We start from the raw sequence: 8,375 nt of genomic DNA, 5'->3' as shown, positions 1-8,375 counted from the left end.
ATTTTCAAAATTTTCAAGTGTTTATTGATATGATTGATCTTACTATTTTTGGAATTCTAATTTTTATAACTATGGATGAAAATAGATTTTGGAAAAGTTTATATAGAGCCTAGGCTCTAAACAATCAAATAAGAGCCTTCCTCAAAATTTTCACTAGCAAAGGTTGTTTTGATGCCCAAATATCCTCAAATTGATCATCTCGACATCAAGATACATGGACTAAAGAAAAAAATGAATTTCAACTTTTGGAAATAATACACCTTGTAACGCATTTTTGGACCATCAATTTTTAGGCTATTCATGATTCCATAGATCTACTCGATCTACACTATTTTTGAAGCTCTAAATTTGATAATTAAAGATGAAAATGTATTTTAAGGGTGTGGTTTCTATGAGGTTGCAACCTTAAACAATCCAAATAAGGTGCACCTCCAAATTTTATCATAACATGTAATTTTCATATAAAACATTCTTAGGATTATCTCAAAAATTAGTTTCCTATCTAATTATAAAATTTTAAACTCTAGAAATAGTTAAAATCAAGTAGATCTATAAACATATGAAAATTTGGAAAATGGACAGTCTAGATAATGTGTTGCAAGATGCTCTATTTCTGAGACTCAAAATTTTTTTTCTTTCATATTCATATATCTCGATATTGAGCTGATCAAATAGAGGGTTTTGTTAACATTAAAACAACCTTGTTCAATAGATTTTTGAGGTGTATCCTTAATTCTACATTTTAAGGTTGCAACCTTATATAAACTTTTTTCATAATTTAAAGCTAGTCAAAGATTTCCAGTATTGAAACTACATTTCTCAACACTATTTGAAGGTGAGCTATAATTTGACCAACCACACCCAATAGATTTTCAAGCAATTATAAGGTTTTGATACCCAAACGATATCCCAAAGTAAATTTTAGAGGTGTGCCTTATTTCTATAATATAAGGAGCAACTTCCAATTGATAGTTTTCCAATGATTGAGAAACCTCCAATTGATCATCTCGACATCTAGATGTATGGAAATAAAGAAAAACAAGAAATTCCAAATCCAAAAATTAATAAATCTTATAATGAGTTATCTGGACCTATAGTTTTCCGATTTTTGAGAACCATCCAATTGATCATCTCGACCTTGACTTGAGATGTATGGAAATAAAGAAAAAAAAAAAGAATTCCAAATCCAAAAAATATTAATCTTATACCAAGTTATCTGGACTATCTATTTTCAAAAATTTTCAAATAGTTATTAATATAATTGATATGTACTATTTTTGAAATAATAAATTTTATAACTTTAGATAAAAATAGATTTTCAAGCTATTATAAGATTTCCCAAACCAAAACATCTCAAACTAAATTTTAGAAGCGCCAGACAATCGTATTCAAACCTCATCCATAATATAAAGCCAAAAGGCTTTCTGCTCCCTCGGGGGTATACTATGCATTTACTCTCTGATATAGAACCCCACTAGAGCATACTATATACTTACTCCCTGATATAGAACCCGCCTAGGATAAATCTTAAGACCCCAAAATTTGGGGATATAACCTCTTTAACAGACAGATTAATTTCAATAAAAAATTATTTTCTAATTATACTATCTAAGCATTTGAAAAAACAAAAAAAAAAACTTATAATTGAATGGAAACCATCCAATTTTTAGAGAGAGAGCGAGATTTAAGTGTTAAAAAACTCAAATTTTAAAAACAAAAAAAACAAAAAAAAAAAATGAGATTAATCATCAAGTGATTCTAATGTGATTACCCAATTTTCAGATTAAAAACAAATCCTCCCAAATAGTCATATAAGTGTGGGTATAAAAGTATAGTGTGCTCCAAAAGGAGCACAGTATGTATACAATGCTATAGTATAAAAGTAGAACAATAACAGAAACAAACGATTTAACGTCAGAAAGGAAATTCAAAATTTAAATGAGATAAATAAAGAAATGGGAAATTGGATCCTAGCCGTCGATCCCGACAGTTGAGGAAGAAACAATTAGAGCTCTCTCTCTCCCTAAGTATGTTTTGTGTTTCTCTTTTTACGTCTTGCCACCCTGACAGTTGAGGAGAAAGAAAGAGGTATCTTTCCCCTCTCTCTCATTTCCCTCTCTTTCTCTTTCTCTTTCTCTCTCTTTCTCTTTCTCTCTCTAATTCTTTCTTTTGTTTCTCTCTCATTTTAAGTCTGGCCAACAGTTGAGGCCTCTCTCTCATTTTCCTTCTCCCCCTCCTCCTCGTTCATTGCGTACCTCTGCCTCTGTCTCCCTCTAAGTCTTGGTCTCTCTTATCTTCCCTTCTCTGATTCCACGGAACCCTCCATCTCTGTTTTTTCAAATTCCTCTGGCTCTGAGGCCAAACCATTTTCCATTGATGGAAACCAATCGACCCCAAGGTTAACGATCAGGCTCAAGGTGGGCAAGAAAACAGACTCTCAATGTGAATTCAGTTTCCCCGAATCAGTTGCTTCTCAATTGATCAGCTCGCTGGAGTTTTAGGCCATTATAGCTGCAAGCTCTGCAACCTGAAGTTCGGCTCAAAGCGATCTCTGGGAGCTCACGTTAAAGCCCATGCATCCAATTATGGTAAATTTTTGCAGATTCTTTAGCCAGATATGGCTTACTTCTTTCAAGATATTTTGGGTAAATTTTTAATCAAAATTTTGTTATGTAGATTCTTTGCTAATGTTTTCGTTACCTGCTGCGTTCTTTCTGAATTGCTTACTTTTTTAATTAATATTTTTTCTTATAATTTCCTTGTCTGCGTCTTTCTGAATCAAATTTTTTTGATATCGGTTCTTTTGTAATCAACGTATTATGGTATGGGTTTTTCTCAAATCGAAGTTTCATGGTTTTGTGTTTTTGCAGGTTTCACTGACAGTGATAAGATAGGTTTGAAAGATGAGCACGAGAGGAGAAAGGATGGTTGCAGAGGAGAAAGAAAGAGCACAACAATAGAGAAACAACAAAGGATACCCAACAAGAACCAGTGTGTGCTCTGTGCACCAAGAAATTTCCCTCGAGGAAGGCTCTGTTTGGCCACATGAGGTGCCACCCAAAGAGAGATTGGAGAGGGATTCAGCCACCGGAAAAGCCTGTACTCGCCAGAAAGAATGAGAGGAACCTGCAGGTCAAATATTCCAGCAATGGCGCACAGATGAATTCAGTGGAAAGTTTGTCATACCATACCAATAGCACCATAACAGAAGAACATTATCCTTTCTCTCCCCTCTCAAATTGGTTGGTCACTGGATCTGGAGCAAGAAAGAACAAAATCCGAAAGTAAAGATTTGCAGAGACAGAGATTTGAGGGAGTTTCAAATAGCATCAAACAAACTGTGCATCACTTACCCATTGTTTCTCAATCTCAAGGAAATTTGGAGGAATTGGGTTTCTTGGAAAAACAAGAAACTGACAAGGAAAGCCTGGAATCGGATCCCAAAAAGAGTGAAATCCTCCATGAAAGCTTCTTAGTTTACCGTCGTGGCCAATGGATGAAGAAGACGGAGGTGAAGAGGGAGGCGAGAGCTATTGAGACAGCTGCTAATTCTGGCACACCCCAAGAAGGTGAAATCATTTCAAACTGCCATGATTCAAAGAAGAGGAAGCTTTTTATTGGAGTCTCTGCCACTAATAACTCTGAGGAGGAGGAAATATCACAAGAGGATATTCAAGTTTCTGGAATTGGGTCTGAGATTTCAGTGGCCTTCTTGAAAGTATCTGTCAATAAAAGACCAAAAATCGGCAGAATTCCTGACAATTTCTCGCCAGAAATGCAAGGGAGCCATATATGCACTAAGTGTAACCAATGGTTCAATTCAGGTCAGGCTTTAGGTGGCCATATGAGGAAACATTTTGACAGAAAGAAGCTTCTAGCCTAATTGAAAGCTCATCATTCTTCAAAGAGGTTGATGGGTTCTCAAGTTGAATTGGGAGGAGAAAGAAAGAATGGAGGAGCAGAGAGAAGGAATGAAGAGAGAATGGGGGCTATGGATCTTAATGGGGTAATGCCTATTGAAGATGAGGATTTGAAATTTGCTATAAGTATGTTGGAGGTTGTGCCTGCTTATGCTGGTTATGTGAGATCTAGACTTTTCATGATCTCTGAGGCATAATTCAGGAGTTTGGGAAGCCACAGAAAGAGGACTTTGGGGTCGTGGTTTGGAAGACTAAAGAGCAGTCTTTGGGCAACATTGCAGTGGTTTGGCCTGCAGAGTTTTTTTAGCACAGTTTAGTGGTTTTCTACGGGGAAAATTATTGTATAGAGTGATGAATTTATCAATTGTTTTGGGAAAAATCTCCATTGCTCTTGATAGTTATTTAAGCTGAAAAATTGTTGAATGTAATTAAGTTTATGGAGCTTTTGAAAGTTATTCAAGCTGACAAATTGTTAAATGTAATTAAGTTTACGGAATTGGATCCACTTTGCCATTGTTTTTTTCTTTCTGGTATTTAGTTTGTGAATTGTTTTGGCTTTTACATATGAAGTATCAGCCATTTTGCAATGGGGAGCAGAGGAATAATCTCTCTTTGTGCAAGTTATTTGTTATAAGTTCATGTGCAGTGCTGTTCTTATATTTATGAAGCCTATTTTGGTGTTACAATAGTGCCTTTTTGGCTGTTCATTGACTCTCCACCCTCAAATGATCAAAGCATTGTATGGGTTACTGATGGATCTCTTTTCCCTACCAGCACTCAAGAAAATTCTTGCACTATATGTGGGATAGTGAAAGACCAGGCCTTAGAAGCCTCCCAGTTCCCAAGAACCTGTTCTACAGTAGAAGATAGTATAAAAATTGAATAGTGAAAGAGAGGGCTGAGAATGGATCGGATCAGGTTCGGATGCACCGGGATCCAGATTCGGAGTATATATGGGATCTAGAAACGAATCCAGATCAGATCAGATCCAGAACATACTTGGTTGATTAGTTCTACTATAACCTGTGCTCTAATCAAATGTTACTTATGGAAAAATCAGTCTGACTAGTATGTCTAAAAATTGTCACTTCAAATTATAAGTTCGATTGTCATCTACTTGGAGGAAAAGGTGAGAAGAGTCTTCTGATGATAAGCTGTTTTTGGGAATTGAATGAGGAATCTGTTAGAGAAAAATGTTGCCAGAACTTTAGTGACTCTAGCCCCCTGTAAGGAATATATTTGGGAATGTAATGCTGAAGCATCTAGGTGACATAGAGTGAAAAGTTACGACTTACCTAAGTTGTTGTTTGCAGATTGGAAAAGTGGTTGCCATTATTATGGAATTTTTAATTTTCATCAAGCACAAAATTGGCATGTCCTTTTAAATTTAAATTGGAATTCATTTTACATCAGAATCAGGATTTCTTTTGCAACCAAGTAAAGTTTAATCTATAAATCAGGGTCATTAGAATGGTTTGATTGAGAGTTATGAGAATTATTGGTATAGGGTCCCAGTTAAAACAGAGTTCACTATGGACCTTGGAATGTGAGCTTCTCCTTTAAAGGTTTAATCAAATTTTCAGATATTTTTGAATTGATTGGCAACTGAAGATAAACTTCTAAGCGATCAATTTTAGCCTCATTTATTTCCTTAAAAAATATATACATTTTGTTGCAAGGAAGAAATAATGGACTATATTGCTTGTTCTGCTTAACTTCATTAGGAAGTTTGGAAGGAATGATTCTTCTCCAGTTTGCTTGTTATGGTCATGATACCTTTATAATTTGGTTCAAAAATTATATGAAAGCTGGAACAGCATTGCCATTATGGACTTGTGAGCGAACCATGATATGCATGGAAGGAAGAAATAACTGGAATCTGAGGTAAACTTGAAAGGACCATGCAAGATTGTTTCGACTGATCAACTGGGATGTGATCGGGTGGACACATAGATAGAGACGATGTCTGGAAAACTGAAGATGCTGCATATATAAGTTCTGTTAATAAATGTTATTATTCTTCCCCAAGGTTTAACTTGTAGTGGAAGGGCTTGCTTGATTCAAAGAGTCATGCCGTCAAACTGCAAATAGTGTTTGTACAGGAACATCGGACTGGCTTGCTTTACCCCAGCTCTTTCAGCTTGTTAGAAAATTTGATGTGATCAGAAATTCCACGCCCTTCTATTCGGCGTCAATTTCATTATGTGTAGCTTCTTCAGTTCACATGTTATAAACCGTTGACTTGCTATGTGGTTGCTCCATGGGAAAAGGTCCTTCACCTTGGAGACTTGCTAAAAGCTCCATTGAGATGCTGCATTTGTTTCCACAGCCTTTGCTTTTGTGGCAGACTGTTTATTTGAAAATGGGTGTCTCAAGAAGGTTTTTGGCATCTTAGGATGTCTAGCAACACCAATGCTCATGCATTTGTCTTCTTTACTCTTTTAAAATATGCATATTGCAGTAATGTTCAGTAGAGTTTGGAGGTCCAAACATACTGTAACAAGAGCATTGCATGAATTTTCTTAAAGAATTTTTTGAAGTATATTGAGAAGCATCGAATTAAGCTTTTAGAGTTTAAGGATATAAAGTACTGTATTCTTTAATCCTTTTGCTACTCAAAACCATGCTTTTGTATCTCTAAAGAAATTAACTTGTAGTCTGACATTGATAGTGGTTATCTTATCCATGTGATACTTTCATACAATTCAATCAGTTCCAATTATGATTTAAAGTAGATTGTACAAAACGAGTTTTGATTAGTTCTCATTACTTTTTGAGTTTTCCATTATTACGCTTCACTTTTTGTGCGTATTCCTGCAGAATATGGAGTGTTTTGCATAGAAACTCTGAAACTCCGGTTGATTTTTGGTAAATAAAAAGTCAGAAAAAATACAACCCCAGCAACAAGTAAAATAATAATAATAGTAAAACAGGAAAGAAATAATGCAAAAAGGACACTAGGATTTTACGTGATTTGTCATAGATGTAACTATATCCACAAGAAAAGACGATCGACAGTTTTTAACTAATAATAATGAAAAAAAATTACTAGTTGGTACTTAGCAAACTCAATCTCTTACAAAACCTCTCTGTATGTATAATTTTCTCTTTTTGCTCTCAAGGTTTCCCTCTATTTTTATATATATTTCTCTCTATACATAAGCCATTATAAAAAAGATAAAGTTTCTAGAGGGCCAAGGCTTTATGAAAACAAAATAAAGCCTAACCTCAAATTGTCATTTGGAAAGTACTTTCGGCATTGAAAATGTTTATGATGGCTCTAAAATTAATTTCCAATACCAACAATAAAATTTGAAACTCAAAAAATTGCACAAATCTTGTGGATATTTGAACACTTGTTTTTTGGGTGAAATGGATGGTCTAAATGATTTGTTGCAATATGCACCATCTTTAGCTCTTGAAATCCTCATTTTTTTTTTGACAACTTTTATATTCAAGCTGGATAGATGAATTATAATTTTTGATGAGTTTCGAAGTGAGGCTTTCCTTATTTTGATAGGGCTGCAGCCCTATCAAACCATTGCCCTTACAAAAAAAAAGTGAAAAGCAGCCGAAAGGTAGGTACACTAGGACCTCTCCATATTTGAAACTTTAACATTTTTTTAATTTGGGTCTACAAGTCCATCCTAATCCAAATAGGACCACCCCAAAGTTAACTCCTAGATAAGTCCTCTGGATGTAATGATTGTTTCCACTGAGTTTTTCTTGAGAGAGTTTTTAATCCAAGAACTAATTCCAATACTAATGAGGCGTCATGAAAGTAAAAAACCTTAAAGACATATAGTTCATTAAATACAATATATTCATACAACCATAAACAAACTGTTATAGTCTAAAAAATTCCCATGTAACGAAGAGAATGAGAGGATTATTATGGTATACTGAATTGATGTGACAGTCGTTTGGGTGGGTTATGGATTTATAGATTTAGAAAATTTCGTTTCCTTGTCCTATGTGGGATGCTTGTTTGTGATGTATTTTTGCAGTAGAATTTCGTTTCCTTATTCTAGGTGGGACGCTTGTTTCTGTATGAGACTCGAGTGCTTATGAAAAAAAAGTCAATTGCAAGAGAAATTCATTTTTTTTGTTTAATTTTTTGTGAAATTTGGTCAAGACCTTTGAACCAGTCAGGATGTCATCAGTTTCCACAGATACTGGAGGATATCCACATCATACTTGTCTGCGGCACGACATACCATGTAATTTAAGCACATCAAGTTCCCCATCCAACCCTGGAAGAATGTATTATCGGTGTCCGAAACAGTTTTTTTTAGTGGTGCAATGAAAATATGGAAGTGACGACTTACAATGTGAACTTGAGGCATTGTAATGTACAACAAAGGAATCACTCACAAGTATTGCAAGAGCATCTTATGGTCATGCCTGAACCAACCGGTCATTCAACAACAAATTGTTTATGCCTTACGGCATATG

General features: G+C 35.1%; 1 long non-coding RNA gene across 1 annotated transcript; it reads left to right on the top strand.

The window, feature by feature from the left end:
* Positions 1 to 1,905: 1,905 nt before the first annotated feature.
* Positions 1,906 to 4,444, top strand: LOC148780114 (uncharacterized). The gene is made up of 2 exons (XR_016041835.1): positions 1,906 to 2,588; positions 2,871 to 4,444. It is a non-coding gene; the product is annotated as an uncharacterized LOC148780114 (long non-coding RNA).
* Positions 4,445 to 8,375: the final 3,931 nt, after the last annotated feature.

The sequence above is a fragment of the Amborella trichopoda genome, chromosome 10, assembly GCF_054954075.1.
Source record: "Amborella trichopoda isolate Santa Cruz 75 chromosome 10, AtrichopodaSantaCruz75HAP2 v2.0, whole genome shotgun sequence".
Classification (NCBI taxonomy): domain Eukaryota; kingdom Viridiplantae; phylum Streptophyta; class Magnoliopsida; order Amborellales; family Amborellaceae; genus Amborella; species Amborella trichopoda.
Note: the sequence above shows the minus strand (reverse complement) of the source record. Positions and strands in the feature narration are given on the sequence as shown.